This window comes from Leptonychotes weddellii, chromosome 9 (assembly GCF_054177405.1).
Source record: "Leptonychotes weddellii isolate Sample4059 chromosome 9, ASM5417740v2, whole genome shotgun sequence".
NCBI classification, from domain to species: Eukaryota; Metazoa; Chordata; class Mammalia; order Carnivora; family Phocidae; genus Leptonychotes; species Leptonychotes weddellii.
In genome coordinates, this window is record NC_138377.1 from 4,312,300 (window position 1) to 4,323,933 (window position 11,634).

An 11,634-nucleotide genomic window follows, 5' to 3' on the forward strand; every position below is an offset into this window, starting at 1 on the left:
GTCGACTATTCACCCCAGAGTGCTGGGGCAGCTGGATTTGTGCCCGTGCCCTGGGTGATCAGCAGTAGTCCCCCTGGGACTCTGGAGTATTCTGGTTTGGATGACAAATTATATGGTAATCCCAGCTAGCATGGAAAGACTTAGAATCTATCCATATTGTATGTTTTAAAAATTATTGAGATTCACACAGGTATATTGAAAGGGCTACCTTAAGCTAACTCATGGCATCAAAGTTGCAAGAAAGAAAGTTGCCAGAAATCTGAATATTTATCTGGAAAGGCAAGTAAAAGACCTGTTTCTGAGGTTTGCCTGGTTCCTTCCCGCCACCCCTGGCATGGGCTTTCACATCTCTGTGGGCTAGATACACAGTATTCATTTGTAATTAACCAAGGGTCCTAGAAGCCTTGCTAAAATATTTACCTTTGGACTTTCGACTCCAGCTATCCCACTGATTAAGGCAAAGGGTTAAAGGGTCTTCTGATTAGAGATCACTGGTAAGACAGTGCTGCCCCTCCCTCAATCATGGCATGTTCACTGTGCTCTTCATCAGACAGGATGCTGACCATTGGTTCACTCCCTCGCACACAATGAGTGACTACTCTGCTGAGAACAGAAGACACAAAGGGGAATAAGGTGCCAGCCCACCCCCTGGGGGTCTCACAGTCTAGGAGAGAGCATACGCATAGGAACACAGCAAACATACAGGAGGGGACCAAGGTACACAGGAGCCCATCAGGGACATGTGCCAGCTGGCATTCGTGTATCAGCTCCAGCCCAAGCTACAAGCCTGTGGGGTAGGTAGTACTGCCTCAGTTTTACACATAGGGGGCCGCCCAGGTGGCTCAGTGTCTGACTCTTGATTTCAACTCAGGTCATGATCTCAGGGTCATGGGATCGAGCCCCGCATCAGGCTCTGCACTCAGCGTGGAGTCTGCTTCTCCCTCTCCTTTGCTCCTCCTCCACCCCCCACCCCCACTCTCTTGAGCAGACTCTAAAATAAAAAAATAAATAAAATCTTTAAAAAAGTTTTTTTTACACATAGGGAAACTCCCCTGTGAGCAGAGAGGCAGGTGCTTGGCTGAGGTCATGGGGCTGGTGAATGGTGGAGACAAGATTTAAATCTGGTCCTGTCAGGCCCAAACCCTCCCTGTTCTGTTCTGAACTATTCCCTCTGCAGCTGAGGATGAGATAAGAGCCGAGGGGGAAGGAAGGGAAGACTTTACTCAAGAATAAAAGCTGACACCAGTTGCTCACAGGAAAGAAGAACACCCCGAGATAGGGTGGGACCTTGGACATCCTGTAGGGTGCAGCCCCGAGGTCCCACTGCACCTTACCCATAGTATGCATGCAGAAAGTCTTTGCTGCTTGGGACAGGTGAAGGCATGAGGACTACTGCACCCCCAGTGGCTGGGGCAGATGGAGAGGAACCGCGGGTAGATGGACCCAGAACTCCAGCCCTGATGGCCTGGGAGACAAGACAGTGGGAGGAGGAGGGAAAGCCATCCAGGGAAGAGGCTAGCAAAGCATGCCCAGCGTGTCTGGGAAATGATAAGCCTTCCAGCTCTGTTCAAGTCAAACATGGGATAAGGAGGTCAAACTGGAGGTTCCACTGCAGAGAGTCTGGGAGCACCTACCTACAAAGGGGTTGGACTCGGCCCATGGGCAGTAGGAAGCCCCTTGAATGCCACACACTGAGGCTGTGCTTCAGGAAGGCTGATGGGGGAGCATGCAAACTGGACTCAGGGGACCCTGAGGACATGAAAACAAACTAGTGGATGCCTAGCATATTTCCGAATGAGATGGTGAGGGCCTGGGTGCCAGCCTCCCAGGTGGGTGGGGAATGGGCTGGTCAGACCAGGTTGCTGATTCAGGGGACACCGAGGGAGGATGTCTTCTAAGAGACAAGGAGTCGGGGGCAGAGTGGGTTGTCAGGAAGTGGGGGGGTGGTGCAGGGAGAAGGCCATGGCTTTGGCAGTGAGGATGCCACTGGGGACGCAGAAGCTGGACAGCTGAGCGGTGGCAAGGTCTGAGGGCTGGAGGTGGCCAGGATCAGACAGTCACACAGGAAGAGGAGAAAAGAGCAGGAAAACCCACCTCCAGGGCAGCATGGCCAGGGTAGACTTTGTCAGGACGGGAAGAGCAAGCATGGTTGGTGGGAGGAAGAAAGAGCCCAAGGAGGGGAAGCTGGTTTCGATTCAAGGAGGCGGGAGGTGGCTGCTGGGACCAGCTTCCAGAGGACATGGTATGCGGGAGAGTCTCCTTGGACAGAAGGAGGGAGGGCACGTCTTCTGGGAGGAAGGGTCAGAAGGATGAGAGGGGTGTAAAGCCACAAAAAAAAAGGTGAGGTTTCCTTCATTTGTTCAACAGGTATTTGTTGGCGACATAATTGTCCTCGTAAAGATCTAACGGTGGCTTTCCTGGGAAAGGTGGCGGACCAGGCACGTTCTGCTGAAGCTCCTCACACCCACAGGCAGAGAGGATGGAAGGAGAGGACCTCCACAGAACCGCAAGCCGGGGAACAGGACAGCGCAGGTTGGGGCTCATGTGCCCCCAGCAAACTGCAGCAGAGGCCAGTAAGGCTGGAGAAACCAAGAAGCACCCCATTTGTCACCACAGAGCCCCCAAAAGATTCAAAAACTGACAGCATGAGCACCTATGGAAATGAGGGGCACAGGAGAGGCTGAAAACAGGACAATCAGCCAAAAGTATGCTTAGGAAGCTGCTACGGACAGAAAACTGTGTGTCCTTGAATTCCTGAAGCCCTAAAGCGGTTGTGTGTGCAGATAGGGCTCTAGGAAGTAATTAGGGTGAAATGAGGTCATAATGTGGGCCCTAAGCTGATAGGATCGGAGGCTTTATAAGAGGAAGATCGCTCTCTCCCCACCTCCCTCTCCATCTCCGCCATGTGAGGACACTGCAAGAAGACCAGGAAGTGGGCCCAACCAGTAACCAATGCTACTGGCACCCTGATCTCGGACTTCCAGCCTCCAGGATGGGGAGCAAATAAATTTCTGTTGTGTAAGCCCCCCTGCCTGTAAAGGTGTTTTGTTATGGCAGCCCAAGGTGCCTATGACAGAAGCAGTTAGACCCCCTTCCCGATGCCCTTCCTCTCCCTGCAGAAGATTAGAAGCTTAATCTCTGCAACAGGGGAACTAAGGGGTTCTCTGCACCAACGGATACCAGGGGGCACCATCCTGAAGATGAGAAAAGAGCGATCGCCTAAGGCTGAATGAGGAGCCTTCACCCCAGTCCCTTCCTACGCTCAGGTCCGGGAATCCTGGCAGCCAAGTATCTGCTCTCTAGAGCAGAGTATGGAAGACCCTTCTTGAGGGAAAGACACGGAGGTGGGGAAGGTCAGAAATCACAGGGAGGTCCTCTTGTTGACAAGCCTCATCGGTGGACTCCAAGCTTCAGACAATTGTTGAATGTTCCTCTTTAAAATGTGACTGGAGAGCCGAAGTCTCTAAACACTTGAGAAAATATAAAAGGATAAAAGGAGGAGGGTATGAAGAAACAGACAACATAGAGAACAGAAGGAAATAAAACAATCATCGACATCCTCAACGATTCAAGTTATTGCAGCCACAAGATAAGGACAAGATGCTAAAGTCAGATGATAAAAGAGTTTTGGGAAATTAAAATATGACCATAGAAATAAAATGTCCACAGAAGAGTCTAAGTAGAGTTAAGGAAATCTCCCAGAAAAATAGCACAAAAAGAACAATATAGAATACAGAAGAAAAAAAATCTAGTAATCATATGGGGAGTTTCAGTGTATAAAAACAGGAGTTTCAGAAAGCAAAAACAGAATTAGAGGAAGAGAAATCATCAAAGAAATAATTCAAGAAAAATTCCCAGAACAAAGGGACACAGATTCCTAGATTGAAAGGACCTACTAAATGCTCAACACAATGGAGAGAGAACCAAATTTCTATCCTGTGACACTTTAGAACACTGGGGATAAGGAAATCATTCAGAAAGTTTCCAGGGAGGGGGCGCCTGGGTGGCTCAGATGGTTGGGCATGTGCCTTCGGCTCAGGTCATGATCTCAGGGTCCTGGGATCGAGTCCTGCATCAGGCTCCCTGCTCAGCAGGGAGCCTGCTTCTTCCTCTCCCTCTACTGCTCCCCCTGCTTGTACTCTCTCACTCTCTCTGTTGAATGAATGAATGAATGAATGAATGAATGAATAAATAAATAAATAAATAAATAAATAAATAAAAGAAAGCTTCCAGGGAGAACAACAGGTCTCAGACAAAGGATCAAGAATCAGAATGGCCTTGGATTTCCAAGTAGCAATGAGCAGAGCTCACTGCGTTCTGGTGATAAAGAAATGCAAAAAGTAAGTTTTGCAGGGGTGCTTATTTTCAACCTATGATCACAGGCCCAGACAAACCATCAAATCAGGTGTGTGAATAGACTAAAGATATTTTCAGTCCTGCAAGCTCTGAAAAACTTAGCTCTTGTGTGCCTCCTTTCTCAGGAAGCTACTGCAGGATGTGCTCCACCAAAATGAGGGATTTGCCAAGAAAGAAAAAGACATAGGATCCAAAAACACAAGGAATCAGATCCAGGAGAGAGGTGAAAGGAATCCCCAGGAAAATGGGATGAGAGATCTCAAGACATGAACCGTGCAATGCACAGTAACAGTTGTGCTAGTAGGTAGCCAATCAGATACCAGCCCGAGGACAGAGGTGCTGGAGAAGTGCCACCAAGACGAAACTGGAAACTACTGAAAGGAGATTTACACATAAGCCAGAGTATTGGGGGATGACTTAGTGATAGATACATGCAAACCAAAGACAGTTAGTTATTCCAGGAAAACAAAAAAATGTAGAAGGAAAGAATCATATGCTACATGGCTTACCAATGGAGAGCATTTCATCATCAGAATAATATCAACACATAGTGATCAAATAAAAAATAATAACATGACATAAACTTAACCAAGGAGGTAAAAGAACTATACTCTGAAAACTATAAAACACTGATGGAAGAAATTGAAGATGATGCAAACAAATGGGAAGATATTCCATGCTCATGGATTGGGGAAGCCAATATTGTTAAAATGCCCATACTACCCAAAATGATCTACAGATTTAATCCAATTCCTATCAAAGTACCAATAACACTTTTCACAGAACTGGAACTAATAATCCTAAAATTTGTGTGGAACCACAAAAGACCCCAAATAGCCAAAGAAATCTTGAAAAAGAACAAAACTGGAGGTATTACAATCCCAGATTTCAAGATATACTACAAAGTTGTAGTAATCAAAAAAGTTTGGGGGGCACCTTGGTGGCTCACATGGTTAGGCATCCAACACTTGATTTCAGCTCAGGTCATGATTTCAGGGTCATGGGATTGAGCCCCAAGTGGGGCTCTGTGCTCAGTGGAGAGTCTGCTTGGTATTCTTTCTCTCCCTCTGCCCCTCCCCCCACACATGCTTGCTCTTTCTCTTTTTCTCTCTCTCTCAAAAATAAACCGATCTTTTTTTTTTTTTAAGATTTTATTTATTTATTTGACAGAGAGAGAGGAAGACAGTGAGGGATGGAACACAAACAGGGGGAGTGGGAGAGGGAGAAGCAGGCCTCCCGTGGAGCAGGGAGCCCGATGCGGGGCTCGATCCCAGGACCCTGGGATCATGACCTGAGCCAAAGGCAGACGCTTAACTGACTGAGCCACCCAGGCGCCCCTAAACAAATCAATCTTTTAAAAAATGTTTGGTACTGGCACAAAAGTAGACACATAGATCAATGGAACAGAATAGAGAGTCCGGAAATAAACCCACAATTATATGGTCAATTAATCTATGACAAAGGAGGCAAGAACATGCAATGGGAAAAAGACAGTCTCTTCAACAAATGTTGGGAAAACTGGACAGCTACAAGCAGAATGAAACTGGACCACTTTCTAAAACCACACACAATGGGCGCCTGGGTGGCTCAGTTGGTTAAGCGACTGCCTTCGGCTCAGGTCATGATCCTGGAGTCCCAGGATCGAGTCCCGCATCGGGCTCCCTGCTCTGCGGGAAGTCTGCTTCTCCCTCTGACCCTCCCCCCTCTCCTGCTCTCTCTCTCTCATTCTCTCTCTCAAATAAATAAATAAAAAAAAAATCTTTAATAAAAAATAAATAAATAAATAAAAATAAAACCACACACAAAAATAAACTCAAAATAGATTAAAGACCAAAATGTGAGACCTGAAAGCATAAAATTCCTTGAAGAGAACACATGGGCAATAATCTCTTTGACATCAGCCATAGAAACATTTTTCTAAATGTCTTCTCTGGCGAGGGAAACAAAAGCAAAATTAAACTTTTGGGACTACACCAAAATAAAAATCTTCTGCAGAGCAAAGGAAACCATCAACAATGTAAAAAGACAACCTACTGAATGGGAGAAGATACTTGCAAATGATGTATTCAATAAGGGGTTAATATCTGAAATATATAAAGAACTGACACAACTCAAAACCAAAAAACCAAATAATCCAATTAAAAAATAAGAAGACATAAATGGACTTTTTTCCAAACAAGACATGGCCAACAGATACATGAAAAGATGCTCAACATCACTCATCATCAGGGAAATGCAAATCAAAACCACAATGAGGCATCACCTCTCACCTGTCAGAATGGCTAGACTCAAAAACACGAGAAACGACAAGTGTTGCCAAGGACATGGGGAAAAAGGAAACTTTGTGCACGGTTGGTGGGAATGCAAACTGGTACAATTACTGTGGAAAACAGTATGGAGATTCCTCAAAAAAATTAAAAATGGGACTACCATATGACCCAGTAATTCCACTACTGGGTATTTACCCAGAGAAAACAAAAACACTAATTCACAAAGATATGTGCCCCTATGTTTACTGCAGCATTATTCACAATAGCCAAGATATGGAAACAGCCCAAGTGTCCACCAACAAATGAATGGATAAAGAAGAGGTGAGATAGATAGATAGATGATAGATAGATAGATAGATAGATAGATAGATAGATAGATAATGGAATATGATGCACCCATAAAAAAGAATGGAATCTTGCCATTTGCAACAATACAGATGGGTCTAGTGGGTATAATGCCAGGTGAAATAAGTCAGAGAAGGAAAAATACCATATGATTTTACTTGTATGTGGAATTTAAGAAACAAAACAAATGAACAAAGAAAAAAAGAGGCAAAAAAACAGACTTAACTATAGAGAACAAACTGATGGTCTGGGGGTGGGGCATGGGTGGAATAGGTGAAGGGAATTAAGAATACACTTATCATGATGAGCACTGCTTTATGTACAGAATTGCTGAGTCATTATATTATACACCTGAAACTAATATGCCACTATGTTTTTTATACTTGAATAATAATACTAATAAATGATGACATGACTACATTGGAAAGAGGGGGAGAAGTGTGTGTGCATGTGTGGGTCTGTAGTGAGCCACATGAACGACAGCTAGGTCTTCATCTGCTGTGGTGGGACACTAACAGGTAACACATTCCTGAACCTGGAAGATCAGGAAGAATCAGTATACCCATGCTATTTCCTTTTTTTTTTTTTTAAAGATTTTATTTATTTATTTGACAGAGAGAGACACAGAGAGAGAGGGAATACAAGCAGGGGGAGTGGGAGAGGGAGAAGGAGGCTTCCCACCGAGCAGGGAGCCCGATGTGGGGCTCAATCCCAGGACCCTGAGATCATGACCTGAGCCGAAGGCAGACGCTTAACGGCTGAGCCACCCAGGCGCCCCATACCCATGCTATTTCAAGAAAGATAAATACATACTGAAAGGAAGAGATACAATATTTGGAAGCAGCAGTTGGGTCTGGGAGGTTTGAATGTGGGGATGGCGTGCAAAGGAAGCTAACTGCTATTTTTTTGCATTAAGCCTTGTAGAACTACCTGATTTTTTTTTAAAGATTTTATTTATTTATTTGAGAGAGAGAATGAGAGACAGAGAGCATGAGAGGGAAGAGGGTCAGAGGGAGAAGCAGACCCCCGGCTGAGCAGGGAGCCCGATGCGGGACTCGATCCTGGGACTCCAGGATCATGACCTGAGCCGAAGGCAGTCGCTCAACCAACTGAGCCACCCAGGCGCCCGAACTACCTGATTTTTTAAAATACATGCAGTATGACTTTAATGAACTGAAATTAAGTTTAAAAATTATATGTGCATTTTAATCTAACTTCCCGAGCTTCAATTTATTTGTTCTTTAGTTCGTTCGTTCATTCATTCATTCTACAGACATTTGCTGTGAGCCTTCTTCTAAAAGTCAGGTACCATGCCAATGAAGGTAAAATCTTAGTTCCTGCTGCTAAAGGACCTTTCTTTTTAATAAGAAAAACTTCAAGGATGTTAAAGATTTATGTGCCTTTTTACTTCGATTTTGTATAGTAGGTGGGTTTCTGAATAACTCTAAATTGTGCATTTGAAAATCAGTGGAAGGCTTGGGACAATGTGGCTGGAGCTTCTGATATAAAGGGCCTTATGATAAATCTGTCAGGAAAAAAATATCCCCATAATATATCAATGTGTAAGCTCATATTTTCATATATTGGCCACTCCGGTGAGAAATAGAGGTGGTGGCAGAAAAGGTAGTCTGAGAACAAATTTATGGGCAACACACAGCCATTTGGGAAGAGGGGGATTAATTTATGACCAATATTACTAATGACAACAAGTTAGAATTCATTTATATACCATATACTGTGATGCGGTCCTTAATTACATTATTATGTGCATTCTTAATGATGTCATTTACTGATTAAAAACTAACCATATCCGATGAATGGGAGAGTAAAATGTTCATCTATACGTCATCAGGATTCTGCACTAATTAATTTCACAGGTTTTTACACTTTCTCCATTTATAACAGATAGAACTTCCTCCTTTCAGCTCCATTTATGAGAACCTCGAGGACACACTTTTCTACATATTTAACATATGAACAGCTGTTTTACCTGCTAAGATTTTATTTTTGCCCAAAGGACATTTTATTGCACCAAATTACAGCATCAGGAAATATTCTTAAAAGATAGCCATAGTTTAGGAAAACCATCTGTTTTAGTTGGAAGAGTAGAAACATAAACTGTATCATGCAAATTTGCTAAGAGAACGCTTTCTTCCAAATGTTACCTTTTGTGCAATGACTATTTATAATGTCCTGGATCAATCTATAAATGTTGTGTTCAAAGTCCTTGTTGCTACCCCAATACTCTGCCATTATGTGGGAAAGAGAAGAGGCTCATAATTTAGACCCTGTTTTAGGCACACCTTTCAAATTGGTCCAAAAATGATATTCAACAAAATGCATCCCAAAGTAATGAAAATGTATGTCCCACGGGGTGGCCAGGTTGGTCTGCTAAAATGCAGCTTTAATGCGATCGCTACCCTGCTCAGAAGTTCGCAGTGGCTCCCCATTGCCTGGGACTGAAGAGTAAGCCCAGCCTGGGAACTGCTGCGATGGGGTCGGGCCAGAGCTTCCAGTGCAGGGTCTATCTCGTCTGCCCATGCCTCAGCCTGCTCACCTGTGACATGGACCCCTTCATTCTCTGGATTCACCCCCCACTCTGTTCCATCTCAGACTTTGTGCTGTTCCTTCCCATTGCTCCCTATTACGGACAGGATTTTGTCCCCCCAATTTCCTATATTGGAGCCCTAACCCTTGATGCACCTGCATTTGGAGAGAAAGAGGGAATCAAGGTTAAATGAGGTCACAGGGTAGGGCCCTCATGTGATAGGACTGGTGTCCTTCTAAGAGAAGGAAGACACCAGAGCTTTCCTCTCCTCCATATAAGCATGCGATGGAAAGGTGGCTATCTGCAGGACAGGAGAGAGTCTCCCCAGAAATCAGACTTGCCAGCACCTCAATCTTCGCCTTCCAGCCTCCAGAACTGGGAGAAAGTAAATCTCTGTTGTCTAAGCCCCCCGGCCTGTGGTATCGTGTTATGGCAGCCCAAACAGACAGATACACTCCACATTTTCCCAGTCACCACCTCTCAAGGGTCATCTCAGATGCCTCCCCCTCTGGGGACCCTCTCCTCCCTTCCTGCCAGATGCCCCCTCCCCCCTCTGAGCCCCTCAGCACCCAGTGCCGGCTAGAGGAACTCAGTGTGAGACCTTGCCTCGGCACCCAGTGGGCTCTGCACACCCTGAGAACCCAGACTGGATCCCTCCCGATGCTCTGTAATTAGCAAATGTGCGGACACACAGCTTCCTGCAACTTTTCAAGGGGGCTGTGATTCTCTGCCTGTCTTGAACACCGTGCCAGCAGGCTATATTCCTAATTATATAACAGTATTAGAATATAAAATGCATGTCAGTACGAAGAGAGGAACAACCTCTTTTTTTTTTTTTTTTGTATTTTGTAACTAGAAAAGCTCTTTATGATCACTGGACTCGTTTCCATTTGAAGCTAATTAGTAAATTGCATTTTTGGCTCTTTAACTGGCTAGGTTAAATTTAGCTCATCTTTTCCCTTAAACTCAAGCTGTCAGTGGGATTCGCAATTAGAATTTTCACTCTCAACTTTCTTCCCATTCAGGGGGATGCCAGGAACGTGCCCCCCCACTTCCAACCCTTTCTCCCTGCAGCTTTTCCTGACCCAAGGCTTCCCATGGATGCCCCAAGACAGCTCCTTACCCCTAAGCTTGCGGGTCACCCAGGAGCAAGGCTGACATCCTTGGCTCACCCCCACAAGCAGACAAGGCCTATACCCATGGCTGCAAATCGGCGGGCAGCCATGCAGCCAGCAGCCCAGGATAAAGAAGGCCCAAGGGACTTTAAATTAAACTCTGTAATACCCGGCATGGCCAGGACGGCAGCAAGGGCCTGGAGCCCCTGATGTGTTCGGCAGGAGCCCGTCCCTTGCTGGACATGGGGAGGTCGGAGGGGCCCCAGAAGGAGGCTGGGTGGCAGGACAAAAGGGTGCACTCAGGGAAGGATTGGGGGATGAGGCAGCCTTATAGAATTACAGAGCAGTACAGAAATAATTGAATCTTAACAATCGCCATGGTCAGCCAGGCCCTAAAGATGCCTAAGAACACCGCGGTGAAGAGCATGGATGTGTGTTAGTGGGGAGGTCACCAGGCCATGCCCACGTGGCTGTCTCTGGTGACCAGAGAGAGTCATTCTGAGGGTGAGGGAAAGTCCTCCACCCCTAGAATCCCACCGTCTCGCCTCCAAGCCCTCTGCTCTTTGCTTGGAGCCCGGCTTCCCTCCCTCCCTCCCACCCTGGCCACCCCCTTAGCCCTACAAAGGGCTCTTCCCTGACCCAGGCTCTTCCTGCCCACCCCATCCACCCCGAGCATGGTTCAGAGGCCCAGTACCCCAGCCCTCGGCAGGACGGCCTGAGGGTGGGAGGGGAAAGATGCTCACCCAGTCTTTGTGAGGCAGAAGAAAGACACCTAGCCAGTTCCTCCCGGCGTGAGCACCCGGCTGCCCCTCCTCCAAGGGGGATAGGAGGCAGAGACCAGCCTTAGGAGCAGAGCGCCCGCATCCGACTTCTCTCGTTGTCATTAAGTAGGATGGGCTGGTGATTTCCAAGAAGAGAGACATCCATTATGCAGGCACTAAAGGGGCTCTGGGCCTCCGGTGCGGCTGGGAGCAGGGCGGGTCTGCGGGGGGGGGGGGGG

The 11,634-nt window shown here is 46.2% G+C and overlaps 1 protein-coding gene across 2 annotated transcripts in view; it reads right to left on the reverse strand.

The window, feature by feature from the left end:
• LOC145723362 (echinoderm microtubule-associated protein-like 1) overlaps positions 1–11,634 on the reverse strand; it is a 433,105-nt gene that overhangs the window by 398,438 nt on the left and 23,033 nt on the right. The window contains exon 1 of one of the 2 annotated variants that reach the window (XM_081829949.1): positions 11,378–11,570. The exons of the other annotated variant lie outside the window; for it this stretch is intronic. The gene's annotated coding sequence lies outside the window, so the exon portion shown is untranslated. Of the gene's footprint in view, positions 1–11,377; positions 11,571–11,634 lie in introns of those variants that run through there. 2 annotated transcript variants of the gene reach the window in all.